Genomic DNA, 15350 nt, shown 5'->3' with positions numbered 1-15350 from the left:
ACAAAAATAGGGTAATCAGTTTTGCAAGCTGGAGACCAGTATGGTCCTCCAAAGGTTGCTGAAGTAAAACTCCCCTCAGCTCTTGCAAACATGCTCTCGATTCTCAAGTACTCAAGGCATGGCTTACCATTTCAAATTGAAACAATTTAGATAGCAAAGGACAAGATGATACTGGGTGTAGCTGAATTTTCCCACACACTCCCCCATCTTCATTTCAGGGAAGGCGTGAAATGGATGCTGTCAAATGTTTGGCAGGCTTTGCCTTGCTGACGCTTGAATGACGTCTTGAAAGTCTGTGAGCTTGGGCAAAATTAATGTGCTATGTTAAATCCATGAATCCTGCATTCAAAGTGTCGGTCATTTGCCACCCGCAACCCTGCATCAGGCTATGAAATCATTGCCTAGTGTATTTTGACAAGTATAGATACAGTACTTGCCCAATCCGACCCTCTCAGTATTCTCTACTACCACTCCCATGACTTTTGGCTTGATCTGATGGGAGTTGTAGTCCAGTATTAGGCTAGAGAAGGCCAGAGGAAGAGCTTCAGTTTGAGAATGGAAGTTGGGTGTTGAATTTCTAAGCACAAAAATAATAGATTGTCTTCAATGTAAGCATTGCCCAGGTAGGCACATTATGTGACCCATGGGAGCAGAACAATAACCAGACTGTCCAACAGTGATGGGATAAAAGCAGACCAAATCTCTATTGACAGATGCAGGCAGGGCAAGGGTTGGCATGGCACTGGGTCCCAGGATCATCATTCCACAAGCCCCATGTGGAATGGATCTGCTGGCCTTGGATCACTGGAAGCCGGCATGACAGGAGTCGGCCCGTGTTGAACCTTGCTGTGGTGAAGCCAAGCAAACAAGGTGTCACTGAGGGACCAGGGTGCAGATTCCAACCAGGCAGATACTGAACCCACATTTGGGTTTGCTGTGGTCAATCCTCCCCTCAGGCCCCCCTATACTATGTTGATCCTGGCCAATGCCATTTCCACCCTCATACAAACAACGTTCTTCTGCATAACAAAGGAAAGCAACAATTTCACTGAGGGAAAGGCGGGAAAATACCCAGCCAAGTGCCAATCAGGTTGAGAGAGAGAAATTCATTTCCAGCCCTGTCAACCAGTGACCCAAAATTGCTCAGTGAAGACTCTAACCCAGGCATCCCCAAACTTCGGCCCTCCAAATGTTTTGGACTACAATTCCCATCTTCCCCGACCACTGGTCATGTTAGCCAGGGATCATGGGAGTTGTCGGCCAAAACATCTGGTGGGCCGCAGTTTGGTGATGCCTGCTCTAACCCAATGGGGAGGGTGGGAAGCTCTCAAAGCAAAATGACTGTGAGCTCCCGGGGAAGCAGCCTTAAAAAGGCTTTCCCTTCCCCACTTCAGCAAGGGCTCATGGGACAGCTTTTTCCCATGAGCCCATCACCCAGAGAAGATACTGGGCAAAGCCTTGCCTGGTACTTTGCTGTAATCTATGGACCACAGCACAGCCAGGCAAAGTCATCCCATGCTTGCTTGGCATGGAACGGGGCCTATCAATGGGAGGGCCTTTTCAGTTGTGGCACCGTGTTGCTGGAAAAACTCTCCAGGGAGGCTTACCTAATGCTAACCTTGGTCATGTTTGTGGCACCAGGCAACCTCTTTTTTACTTTCCCACCCTTTTAAAACCTTGGCAGTTCACAGATTCATTCTGGTGTTGTGTGTGTGTTGTTTTCTTTTCACCATGTGAGTTGATAGTTCATCACATTTCTATGGAAATCTATGCCAACACAAATCCCATTGCTTTCAGTGGAACTAACTCCTGGGTAAATGTGTGTAAAAATTTCTGCCTTTTAATATCTTAATTGTGTAAAGCACCTTAGAAGCAGTTCTGGTAAAAGGCAGTATAAAAATACTCTAAACAAAGAAATAAACCCTCAAGTTGTGACGTTTTGCATAAGTGCGACAGAAGAGCGTCAAGGGAAATGTTCCAGCCAGCTCACTGGATAATGAAGAATTTGCTGCTGACCTTCAGAAGAGCATGACCTAGCCTTATAAGAAAGTGTTGCTTAAGGAATCTATTTTTTATTGACGGAGAGAGAGAAAGAAGTTGCAGGATTTGCTGCTGTGTGCCATCTGTGCGTGGACAAATTGGACTGCACAAGGAGGAAATGAGTTATTGTAAAGAAGGAACATTTTGTATTTTCGTCATGGAAAACTGGTAGAAACAGCAGTGTTTGAGCTTTTAGCATTTGGTCTTTAACTGATAAATTGGGATATTTTACTTAGAAAAGCCATTACTTCCTAGAGGTTGGGCACAGCCGATTATGCCCCTTTAGAAGTCCTATTCATTGCTGTGTGACTTGGGCAGGATAAAATCCATCACTTTAAGTCACCAAATGATTACAAAATGCAAAGTAGCATGAATAAAATAACCACTGGCTCTTCAAGTAGTCATCCAGTTATGACAACTGGAAATGAACCTCAAAATCAGCCCCTTGTAATAAATATGCTAGGCTGAGCACATTCAGTTCCCAATATATGAGGCAGTAGTTCTGGTTATCAAAATGTGCAAAGTGAATTGTTACTTCAGTAGCATAGCTTTGTTCATCATAGAAGAGACTGATGCTCAATCTGCAGTGAGAAATAATTGTAAGAATAATAAAAGGTTGCTGGGTCAGATCAATATGAACTTGTTTTTAGCTTATGACTTGTACTGATAATTTTAGTCTACATTTTATATTTTATGCAAGCTTCACAGAGGTCTTTAACTCTGTGCAAATTCTGCTAAATAAATGTCTACAACAGGGGTTCCCAAACTAAGGCCCGGGGGCCGGATGCGGCCCAATCGCCTTCTAAATCCGACCCACGGACGGTCCAGGAATCAGCATGTTTTACATGAGTAGAATGTGTCCTTTTATTTAAAATGCATCTCTGGGTTATTTGTGGGGCCTGCCTGGTGTATTTACATGAGCAGAATGTGTCCTTTTATTTAAAATGCATCTCTGGGTTATTTGTGGGGCATAGGAATTCGTTCATATTTTTTTTTAAAAAAAAAAAATATAGTCCAGGCCCCCACAAGCTTTGAGGGACAGTGGACCGGCCCCCTGCTGAAAATGTTTGCTGACCCCTGGTCTACAACTATACATATTCTGAGCGTAAGCCACAGTGGTACAGCTGTGCTGGAAACACACATTCTTTCCAAAATTTCAAAGAGATTTTGTTCCACCAGTTTGTAACAGAACCAAATTGTCCACAGCAGTGATTGGGTGAGCAGTTGTGAGGTGACAATCCCTTCTCATCATCCATCCTGGGGGAACATTGATTTTCCTGTTTTAAAGAATGAGGGAACGAAATAATATTTCACTGATTGAATGTACATGTAGCGCTTTTGAAAGCGAAGCTGGAGAGCTCTTCTGAAGCATACAAGATTGATGACACAGTATTGAGTTGTCAGCGAGGACACTTGACAAATAAATTGCGAAGGTGCAGAGAAGCCAGGCCCAGCACAAATAAGAACAAAAAAAAAAACCCGCCCTGTGCCCCATGCTCATTTCTGTTTCAGTGTATGCTTATACACAGTCCATGTCAGCTTGCTATTTTTTAAAAGAGCAAATTAATATTGTTAAGTACTTGGCTTCACTCTTTCTTTTAGCCATTGCTTTGAAGTGTTCAGCTATACAGGTATTTTCTAACAACTGAAAAGCTGTAAATTTGACATTAGGGGTGGACTGGTGCTGCAACTTGTTCATGTGTCATGCCCTCCTCCAACTTAGGGAATTGTGGTTATCCTATCAGCCAGCCCTTGCGTCCAACCTGGACCCTGCAATCATCTTCTGTAGTCCTTCTTTGTGTGCTTCCTCCACTGAAGGTCTGGAGGGTGGCAACACAAGATAGGGCCTTTTCTGCAGTGGCTTCCTGTTTGTGGAATGCTTTTCCCAGGGACGCTTGCCTGGTGCCTTCATTACGTATCTTTAGGTGCCAGGCAAAAATGTTTCTCTATAACTAGGCCTTTGACTGATAAACATTCTATGGCCTTTTAAATGTGCTTGTAGGAGTGGGGACTATTGGTTGGCTTTTGTTTTATTATATATTATTTATTCTCATTTTGTAATTTTATGCTGTGGACAGCCCTGTGGTCTTCAGGTGGTATACAAATTTAATAAATCTCAGACAGCCTAGAAAATGAATGGTTGCAGCTTTGAAGTATCCTGGTATTTTTAAATGATATCTTAGTCGGCTCTTCTATGTTTTCAGCCAGCCTCTTATCATTGTTAGGGATTGTATCCAATTAAGTAATACTCAGAGAAGACCCATTGAAATCAATGGGCGTGAGTTAGTCCATGGACTATTCCAGTGGGTCAATTCTAACTATGAATGTGTCAGATAAACCCCCATGCTTATTTGTTGGTTTTATATTTTATTTTATTATTTATGCAGTGTGTGAATCGTTTCATTGAACTGTTGAACATCACCCTGGAATATTTTGAATGAGAGTGATTAAGAAATATTTTTTAAAAATGTTAAAATACAATTAACAAAATACAAACTCTCGGTGTATCTCACCTATCTCCTAACTGTAAAACAAATGCAACTCATCCCATGAAAAAGCACATTTATGTAACCCACCAGCAGTAAACTAAGTTAGCAAAATAGGACCAAAGCACAACTTCCATAGAAATTAGTGCTGGCATCTAAATTGATAGAGAGGATTTAGGCAACACAGCTGATAAATCTCTGAGCTGAACATGGAGATCAGCTTAACTTACCTTCTTGGTCTTAGTATATCTTCTTGATGTATCATCATGACTAAAGCTGTTCTATGTCAGTAGATCAGAGTTTTCTCTTTGATGTAGTAGCTGCCTGTAGGTATTTTATTATGGTCCTGAAACATCTGTTTGACATACTCTCTGAGGACTAAAAGTTTCCATGTATGTTGTTGTTTTTTTGTCCTACTAATGCAAAATCATGATACATGTTGTCAAAGTGTTACATTATTCTAAAACATGAAGGTCAGGTATTCAGAAGACTGCTCTGTAATTCAGCTCTGTCATTCCTGCGAGATGAAGACATCTATTTGTGCAAATAAAAAAATAAGGAAAAGATCTGTTTATTGCACACAACAAGAGGGGAACATTGGTATATCCATGATGGAAATGTGCAGCTGTACATACGTCCAGGGATGATGGCATTTGGCATGGGACCCATATAGTGCATAAATAAAAATTATTGAGTATCAAACTAAGATGAAAGCCATAGATTCTGACTTTGGAATTTCAAACCCCCGGTTGTATTTACTGAGTAGTTACCGGTATAGCATGCATACACAACATTTTCTTTATGTACCATTTTCTTTATAATGGGTGGATTTCAACTAAGTCTTATTGAAATTAAGGGACCTAAGTTAGTCATGTTCATTAATTTCAATGGGTCTGCTCTGAATTAACACTTAGTGGAATGCCACCCTATGTCACATGATCTAGGCTCAAATCCTAGCCTTAAAAAGAAGTGCTAGCATTAATTGGAGCCAGAGATTGCTAGGAGTTAAGTCCAATATCCAAAACACCAGAATATTTTTTGTGTATAATTATGATAAATTATTCCTGAATTTACCCTTGGATTAGTGGAGAGCTTCGAAAAAGAAAGCAGAATATTTATTTCACATTCTAATGTATTTTCAGCTGCTTACCCTCTTTTAAAAAGATCAAATGGCTATATGAAGAAACAGCAGATGTGGTGATATTGTCTTCACAAGTTCCTTGTGTTTATATTCTCATTTTGTGTTGCATACACTCTTTTTTCTGTACAAACCTCTTTTTTGTATTTCTTTGTAGAATGATTTAAATTGACTGGAAATAAATATTTTCCCATTAAATCTAATGGAAATCGTGACCTTTGCTGAGTGTTAACAGTCTCTCTAAATGAATGTCGACCTCGTCTGTCAAGCACGCACAATGGGAGTTTCTCTGGAATATGAATAAATGTGTGTTTTAAGCCTCCAGAACAGCAGGTGGCAGAAGTGTATTAAAACACGGTGGGGGGGGGAGTTAGCCACTCCTCTTGCTTCAAGTAAATTTATTGGGCCTGTGTCAGCTGTGGATGATGAAGCCATTTGTGGTCGTCTATCCCAAAGGTTGTGAAAAGCACCCTTCCCTTGATGCGTGTTCAGGCTAATCTTTTAATAAAGTAATTCCATATTTCAGATATCCCAGTTTATTCCAGTCTCCTCCTCTGAGTATCAGCGGTGAAAGATAAAAGCTCCTACAATTTCCATAATGAATGGCTAAATTTAGAACACGTTTATGAAAATGTCACGAGGGCTAATTGCTGTAATTTTGATATTATCCTTTGAAAAGCAAAAGCCTCAAAATAAGCCCTTTTTGGATCACAGAGAGATTTTTTTAAAAAAACAGGTACAGGGGTGGCCAACACAATGGCCTTCGGATGTTGGTATGCTACAACTTCCATCAGGCCCTGCCAGCAAGACCAGTGGTCAGAGATGATGAGATTTGCAGTCTGGAGGGCATCACATTGCCTACCTCTGATTTTAAAGAAAGCCAACATAGTTTTGCTTTCCGTGAAGATTAAGAAGGGCTTCCCTCATACACACTTGTCCTCTTGTACCCTCAGACATACACACAGATCTTTTGGAAGCAGGGGACTTGAATAGGAGGAATCGTCCTGGCTCCCACCACCCAAACACAAACAGAGACACTTGTAAGTAAGAAAGAACTTTCTTCAGACTGGCACAGGCTCAGCAGCAGAAGCTCAGGAGTCATCATTTGGGAGCGATGAGTTTCGATGCCCTCCCCCATTAAAGAATTGGAACTTGCTTGTTTTGTGGGGATGTCAAGGTTGCAAATGTTCTCCCATTAGGGTGGGTGAATCTGCTTCTATCTCCAAAGGCAGCACCGGCTTCTTGGCAACTAGATGCATCCTCAAGCTCCTGTTTTCAGTCACTGCCGCCTCCTGTTCTGGCTCTCCAGTCTCCACAGAGGCTCTCTGCAGGATCATCATGGAAGAGAGCAGGCATTCTTTCTCTCACTTCTGAAGCAGCTGAAGTCAGGTCAGAAAGGAGAGATTCCTCCGTCTTTGAAGCCAGGTCCCCATCATTCAGCCCTCATCCCCATTTCTTCTTCCTTCTCCGCTTCCTATCTCGGAGCCTGCCAATCCAAGCCCAATCCTGACAGCGCTGTGAGGAGCCCAAACACATTCAACAGAATGGACACACAGGTCTGTGCTCTCCATTTCAATGAATGTGGAACCTTTACTACATTGCTGTTCCACTGCTGGAATTGCTTTTCGCAGTGGTGCTTTCCAGTAGCTTGCATGAAATTAAAGCATTTTGCTTCACCTTTGCTTAGGATGAATATATATGTAATCATCAATGTTTTCATAAACTCCACAGTTCCCTGGAGTTCCCTGACTGAGTGCAATTCGTTCTTTGCACTCATAACTAGAAGTGTTCTTCTGTAGCCTTTACTGTTTCTCGATCCATAGTGTCAGCAAGACCAGAATAGCTCAAAACCCAACAGATCCTGCTCTGCTCCAGCATAACACCCTCAGGCTGAAAGCATGTGATATAATACTGTTTCCAGAACCTTCTAGTTGCTAAGCCTTGATGGGTGAGGGGAGAACATATTTCTCCTTTGTGTTGTGGGTGTTTTCTCACTGGCTACAGCAAGGACATCTTTGGAGATTTATGTCTGCTTCAATCCCATGGTATGTTATCTCTTGCTTCATAACCTGACAGTTTATTTATTTTGTTGACGCATTCAGATTACAACCTGTTAAGTCAAGTCATGTCAAAGTTATGGCTATTGGTATCCCATTACACTGGTCCCAACTGGGGTTGTCCTGATGTTTTAGGGTTTTGAAAATCAGGGGTTCTGGGAGAAGAGGAATGAACCCTTCCCTCCACGCTATTGTCCTGATCTATATGCCCCCACTACCCCCTGAAACTGTATTAACTCCCTGGGAGAACATACACAAGTAGCTGCATAGAACTAAAGTCATATCAATGAGCAGAAAACAGGAGGGCAGTAGCAAATGATGCAGAAGGCCCATGCCACTTCCCTGATGAGTCACTGCCACATACTGGGATGGAGGAGAGGAAGGCAAGGAAGCAGTAAGGTTCATGTGGTGCAGGGTGGATTCGATTTAAATCGAATCAAATTAAATCACGATTTAAATCACTAGTCAGTAAGGCTTGATTTAAATCATTTTTTTCACAGAAAGACTCATTCTTGCTGGTATCTTCTAAATATTTACAACCTGATGAAGGTTTCATTTTTGGAATAATAAACCTTCAGAGTAGTTTTTACAGTTATATAACAAATTACTAGTTACAGGTAGGTAGCCGTGTTGGTCTGAGTCGAAGCAAAATAGAAAAAAAATCCTTCAGTAGCACCTTAAAGACCAACTAAGTTTTTATTTTGGTATGAGCTTTCGTGTGCATGCACACTTCTTCAGATTTGGTTATACTATTAGAAATACATAGACAGATAATTATGAAATTATTGTGATGTTCAATAAGTTAACTGTTTATATTTGGCAACTTTTCTGCTGTACTTTATTGGAAGGAGAAAAATAATCATTTCCTTAATAACAATTTAAACAATTTATTTAACTAAAACAACAACATTATAGCATGTGTATCCATGTTTGTTAACAGATGTGGTTAAACCTTAGACTGAGTTTTAGCACACATGAAAAACTTAAAACAAATCCTTATTTCCTGATGAATAGCATATTAAAAAATCTGATTTAAATAAAAAAATCTGATTTAAATAAAAAATCTGATTTAAATAAATAAAATCTGATTTAAATAAAAAATCAATTTAAATTTTTTTAAAATCCAATTTTTTTAATTTATTTTTTTAAAATCATTGATGTTTATCCACCCTGATGTGGTGCAAATGTGCCTGCTGGAGTACCAGTTTGGGTCGTTCAATGCATTTGATTTGCACCACACTGACCTCGTCTCCCCCTCTCTCTGTCCCAGTATGCAGCAATGGCTCAGCTGGAGGGAGGTTAGGTAAGCAGCACAGCCCCTCTGCACTCTCTGATACTGGGGATGGGGAGATGGAATGAAAACAAGCATGGCTGGCCAGCGGCAATGTTTTGTTGTAGGTCCTGTTTGTTTCTGACCACATCATTGACACCCCAATTTGCATTATTTGTTCTTCTGGAACCACAGAGTACTTGGAATGTAAATATATAAACAGAGACACCGGTATTCTCTTCCTCAAGATAAACTGTCTTTGGTAATAAATTTTGATAGCAATATTAGTACATTAAAAAAAGACCTAATTGAACCAAAGTTTTTCCAATATCTTTCATCACCACCATGACCTTTGCCCTGAACCTTTTCATCTATCACTTTAACCAGACTTGTTTAAAACGCTTTTCTGTTTTCAGATTGTGCTTACCTCTCCCATTGAAATCAGTGAGATTTAGATAGGCTTGAGATCACATGCATCATTTGTAACCAAATATTTTCTTTCTTTCCTACAAAGAAGGGGGATATTTGATCCAGCTATGACTGGCATATGCTTATGTGTTCTGTTTCTTTTCTGGCATAATAGGATAGTTTGGGTACAGAATAATGTTTCATGTACTGTACTGTTCTTATTTAAAATTCAGTATGCAGAATTTAGTGAATCCTATCTACCACCCATATGCTCTGCAAAGATAAGCCACCTTCATTTGTGGACTGTTATACGTTATTCAATTTGTTCTTTTTAAAAGTGCTTTTTCCAAATACAGTTTTTCTCCTGGTCTAAGGAAATTATCTGTTTAGTAAGAAATTGCCACCATTGGAAGACTTTTAGCCTCTCTCCTCTCTCTCTCTCTCTCTCTCTCTCTCTCTCTCTCTCTCTCTCTCTCTTCACCAACTTAATTACAATTCCAGAGAGGCCTTTTGCTCTGACCTATTTCAAATCAGTCATGAAAATAACAAGCATCTTCAGCATCAGCTTGAGCAAGCATGTTTCCAGAACACCCCCATCTTTCATCCTGTCATTTTCCAAATCCAGAAGAACAAACATAGATACTTGGTCAAGTTCTGGTTGTAAATAAATTTCAGTGGTGCATAGGTTTTCAGATAAATTGTATCATTCCACCCCCCACCCCACTCCCGCCTCACCGCCCCCGATAAACTGCATGATGTAGAAATTCCAGCTGTCTAACAGATATGTTTCTTTTGGAGTGTTTCTCTCCTTCGCTGCTGATAACTGAATTATTGTAGAACATTGAATATTGTTCATTTGGATTTTCATCTGGTATTGGGTGATGGGCAGCTATTCTCAACAAACTCAGTGGAGTTGTTGCAGGGAGATTTAAAAAAATAACAATTCACAAAGCTTGTACAGATCTTTTCCTTCCCATCTACTACCTCCTCTTCTTCTGGGTACTCTTAGAGACTGCAATAAAATCCAGCTGAAATTAAAAGGAATTAATTGTAATACTTAGTGCTGATCTTGGATGATATTTTGAGTTTATAAATTTACTTTATCTGCAGAACTGAATCCACAATGGCAAGCAGTGTTGGAAAGCAAACAACGTAATCATATTTTAAAGAGGTCTAAAATTAACTAATAATTTTGGGCTGCAGAAGGACTTCTAAGGGCAACAATGCTCAATTCTTTCCAACTGTGTTGGAGCACTCCAGTTTTATTTGGGTATTCAGATAATTTGTATAAGCAGTCATGTGACGGGAAGTGGGTGTGCAGGCCCTCAGCCCCTCCATCATATCACCTTGGTCCTATTTATAGTCTTCCACAAGTTTGAAGGCAAGAGTCTGAATCAGGGAGCATTCTCTATTCATAGAGCCTCTCTGCATAATTTAGAACTCGGCAGGAGATCAGGGGAGGCTCAGGAGTCACAGGCGGGCGGCGCTATTGCACAGGTGGGCAGTTTCTCTACTGGGCAAGGCATGGAGGGGTGAGATGACTTTGATCCCCTCGGCCAACTGGAGCGGCGGCGGAGCTGGCGTAGAGCCGGGCAGCTGAGTGTGAGAGAGAGTGTGAACGAGAGCATGTCCCCGATGGCCGGGTACTGCAGACGTCAAATTGATTTTTCTGTTTCACTCTCAAACATCCGGGGGAGCGAACTGCACTCTGCCCCTTGGGCACGCGCAGGCTCTGCGCTGCCTTCCCCCCCCCCCCAGCTGTAGGGCAAGTGAGTGGGAGGAGGCAGGCAGACTCTGGAGACCCCGCAGTGCACCCCTCCCCTTCCCTCCCCTGCAAGAGCTCGGTGATGGCACCCAGGGTGGGCTGAGAGAAGCAGCCACCATTACACAGCTTGCCTCACTGTTTGATGTTTAAAATATTTATTTCTTAATTTTCGGCTCAAAAAATAGGGGCCGTCTTATACATGGGGGTGTGACGTTTTTATGCTGTTTGTTACAGCTTTATCAACCCGACCCATCAAGGGTTAACTCAGACTCCGTGTCGACTGACTGGACATTCCATGAGGGGAGGGGAATGGTTGAATGTTTACAGAGAAGGGACAGTCGTTTTTGTCAGTTGGGAGGGTGCTGGGGGAGCAGGAGTGTGAGGGTGTTTGTAAAGAAGATCTAGGAGAGTAGGTTTAGGTTAGGTAGTCGTTAGGTTATCTAGTACATTAGTAACAAGGTTATTGCCATTGAAACTAAGATTGTACAACAGGAATACCTTAAAGCAACCATTACGTTCTTGAGAAATAAAATTTCCAGTGTTAAAGTGCCAATCAGAAAATCGTCTGTGTTGTTTTCCAGCCAAGGTACATGAAACTCATTCATGAGGACACACATTAAAAGAACAACATTTCCTTCAAGAGTGGAACTGTTAGTTTGTATCTTTGGGGTGCATCAAGAGGGCGAGCCAGGCAGACAGACCCAGGGTGTCATAAAGTTACCTCAGGGAAGGGGCAAGCTTTTACAGGAAGGGATTCTTAGAGGCAGAGCTCCCTATACTGTGGACACAAGGGATAGTCTCAGATACAGCCCTGAACTTTAATAGGTTGTGCTGGAAGAGGACTCTCTTTTGTATAAAAGAAGAGGAAATAGAATAAAACCCTCAAGTGCATGAGGGAACACAGAAAGGCTAAGGGGAGCAATAGGGGGGAGGCTCAGTTTACCACAGACCATCCCTGTTAGTTCCTTTAATAAGTGAGAGGTAGAATAAATAAGACGGAAGCAAGGGTCTGCCCCTTGGGCGCGCACAGGCTTTGCGCTGCTTCCCCCCCCCCCAGCTGTAGGACAAGTGAGTTGGAGACCCCGCAGTGTGCAGTGCGCCCCTCCCCTCCCCTGCAAGAGCTCAGTGATGGCACCCAGGGTGGGCTGAGAGAAGCAGCCACCATTACACAGCTTGCCTCACTGTTTGATGTGTAAAATATTTATTTCTTAATTTTGGGCTCAGAAAATAAGGGCCGTCTTATACATGGGGGCATCTTATAGATGAAAAAATACGGTAATAGTTCCTGGGAAGTGAACAAGGTATTCTGCCATGTTACAGGCAAATGGAAGGTGATGAACAGATGGTTTAGACTGCTTATCTTTCAAAAGGTGATAAAGCCAACAGCTGTAGAGTACACAAGACCCACAATGCTCATTTTATGATTAATTCAGCAATGGTGATGAAAAAAGAAAAAGTATGCAGCTACAGCTGAATGAGAAAGAAAGATAAAAACAGCAGATCAACTTGTGCCATCCATGGAGAAGCTTGCATGTATGTAAAGCCCTAATGCTGTCTTTACTTTTATTTTGTAGATGGAAAGATTTGCTGTAGCAACAACGGTGACAGGGTTCAGCCATCCCGGGAATAAAGAGATTGTTTATTTGTAGGCAACAATGGAAATTTGATCCATGCAGCTTCATTGTCATCACATAAACCAGTCAATTTGTTAACCATAGGATGTCCAGGCTAACTTTTTATTTTGAATCTTGCAATTCAAGTCAACAGATTGTCTGAAAAAATAAACTGAATGCTGGAACAGACACAAGCACAAGACGAGAAATTTTTAAAGGAGAGCAGAAGGGGCAAAGGGTATTTCAAGGTTCCTCCCACATGTCAGATTTCTGAAATCATGGTACCGGTATGTATCAGATTAACATTTTACTCCTAAATGTATTATCACTCCCATTGATGCAAATTCTGCGTAAGGATCCTTTATTGTCCAGTTTATGATTCAGTTGTAATTTGTATGTGGAAAATACCTTTCCTTCATTTAACCACTACCTGGGTTGAACAGTGAGGGGAAGCTTGAGCAGCAAAGCAGAGCCGGTCCTACCATTAGGCAGAATGAGACAGGTCCCTCATGCAGTTGATTTGTGGGTACAGTTGTATTATGAAAGGGTAGCCCGTGTTTAGTTAGTTATTTCATTATTCCTTTATTTTTTTATTTTCCTCTCAGGGAGAAGCACTTGAGGTTTTTCTGCTTCAGGTGCCACAATACCTTGGTCAGCTATAGAAAGCTATGTCTCTTGAGTGGGCTGGAGGTGGCATTTGCCAGCTCACCTCAGGCAGGAAAATGCCTTGGGCCTGCTCTGGGGGTGAGCTACTAATGTAGAAGGACACCCTCCCCAATGCTCCCTGTAGATACTGAGTGCAACATCCATAGCAATTCTTGGTCTCTCCAGTGGCTTCAGACTTAACAATCGCGTCTGTTGTGTATTAATTCAAATATTCTGTAATCTGGCGGGAGTACTGTCCATTTGTCTGTTTAAAGGGGACAAACACAATCCTCAGCATGATTGGGTTCCGCCGTGAAGTTAGTGTGTTATTGGTTCCCGCCTAAATGTGTCCTTCTTCACCCAAGCCTTGTTCCTATAAATACAGCTTCCCTTTACCGTAATCCCCAGTCCTGTTTGCCCTAAATAAAGAACTGTTCTCTTGAAGATGCGTATCTGGATTTATTAAGCCACGACACAACAGCGTCTTTCCTAGAATCAGTCAAACAAACTGTAAGTTTTTGCACTGATGTATCCCCAACACAACCCCTTGCAAAATGCAGATATAAATATTCTCTGCCGTGCTGCTTTTGCTGCCTGTGAAAACATAGCACCTCTTTTAAAACATTTATTCCCTGTTAGATGTGCACTTCATAGTACTCAGGCTGCTGTGATTTTAGCTCATTCATATTGTATTCGCAGTACAAAACAATCTGTCAGGCTTTTTGTTGGAGGCTTAAATCTTCTTATGTGAGAAAAGTGTAAGCAGCACACACCATCATCTCAGAAGCTAAACTTTCCACCAGTTATTCATACATTGAAATGTGTTCTCTAAATATCCTTAAGCGCATGGGGTTTTTCCAACATCTTAAAATAAAAGCCATGTTGTGCAACAGTGATGGTGCTGTCAGATATTTTTTATTTAAAAAAGCATGCTTAGAAAATAAATGCCTTGCTTCCTAATATTTGGGTTATTGTATATTATCAAAAGTACTGAAGAGATGAAGACCCCTTCTCTCCAATACATTTTAAACAGCACCAAATCATTTTAAACAGTCATGCCCCCCCCCAATATCCTCAGAATTGGAGTTTGTTGACCCCATTCCCTCCCTTAGAGCTACAATTCCCAAAGTTCCCCAGGAAGAGGGGTTGACTGTTAAACCACTCTGGGAATTGTAGGTATGAGGTATCTCCTAACAACTCTCAGCACTCAGCAAACAGGCATCTCCTAACAACTCTCAGCACAAACTACAGTCTCCACGATTCTTAGGGGGGAGCCATGACTGTGCAAAGTGGTATGATTCTGCTTCACATGTATAATGCAGTTCTGTTCTTTGAGGGAGGGAGGTACAATCTCTTGAGCTCATCCTGAATTAAGATTGGAGTCTAGAACAGGGTGGGGAACTTCAGGGCCTGGGGCACACACGCACTGGCAAAGTGCAGACGGCATGCCCCGCCCCTGCCTGCTCTCCGCCCTGCCCCCAGTGTCGGAGCATGAAGCTCCGCCACTGCCCACATGCATCCCTCTGGGAGTCTCCATTCAGCCTAGGGAATGATGCCTAAGCCCCTCCTTCTCCCCAGGCCACACCCCCTCACTGTCCCTGCTCTGTGCCCTTTAACTGCTTTTGCTTGGTTGGAATGTGTCATTGAAATGTAACAATGCTTCTTGTTCACCTGGTCGGATAAATGGGAAGTATGTAAGCCCCTGATTTTATTGTGGCTCAGTTGTAGTCTGCTGTACAAAGGTAACCATCTGGCCCTGCTCATCATTGGCATGCGGCCCTCAGAAATGCAGCCATAGCACTGGAAAATTGTTCCTCATCCCTGTCCTGGAGGGTTTACAAATGGTGAGGCTTACATTTTTGAAGCATATGTTTCACATGGTTTACCAGGTTTTAGGAATTGCAGCTGCCATCTATCTGTAGCCAGGA

The sequence above is a fragment of the Zootoca vivipara genome, chromosome 10 (genome assembly GCF_963506605.1).
Source record: "Zootoca vivipara chromosome 10, rZooViv1.1, whole genome shotgun sequence".
Taxonomy (NCBI): Eukaryota; Metazoa; Chordata; class Lepidosauria; order Squamata; family Lacertidae; genus Zootoca; species Zootoca vivipara.
The sequence above is the reverse complement of the archived record's forward strand: the minus strand, read 5'-3'. Positions refer to the sequence as shown.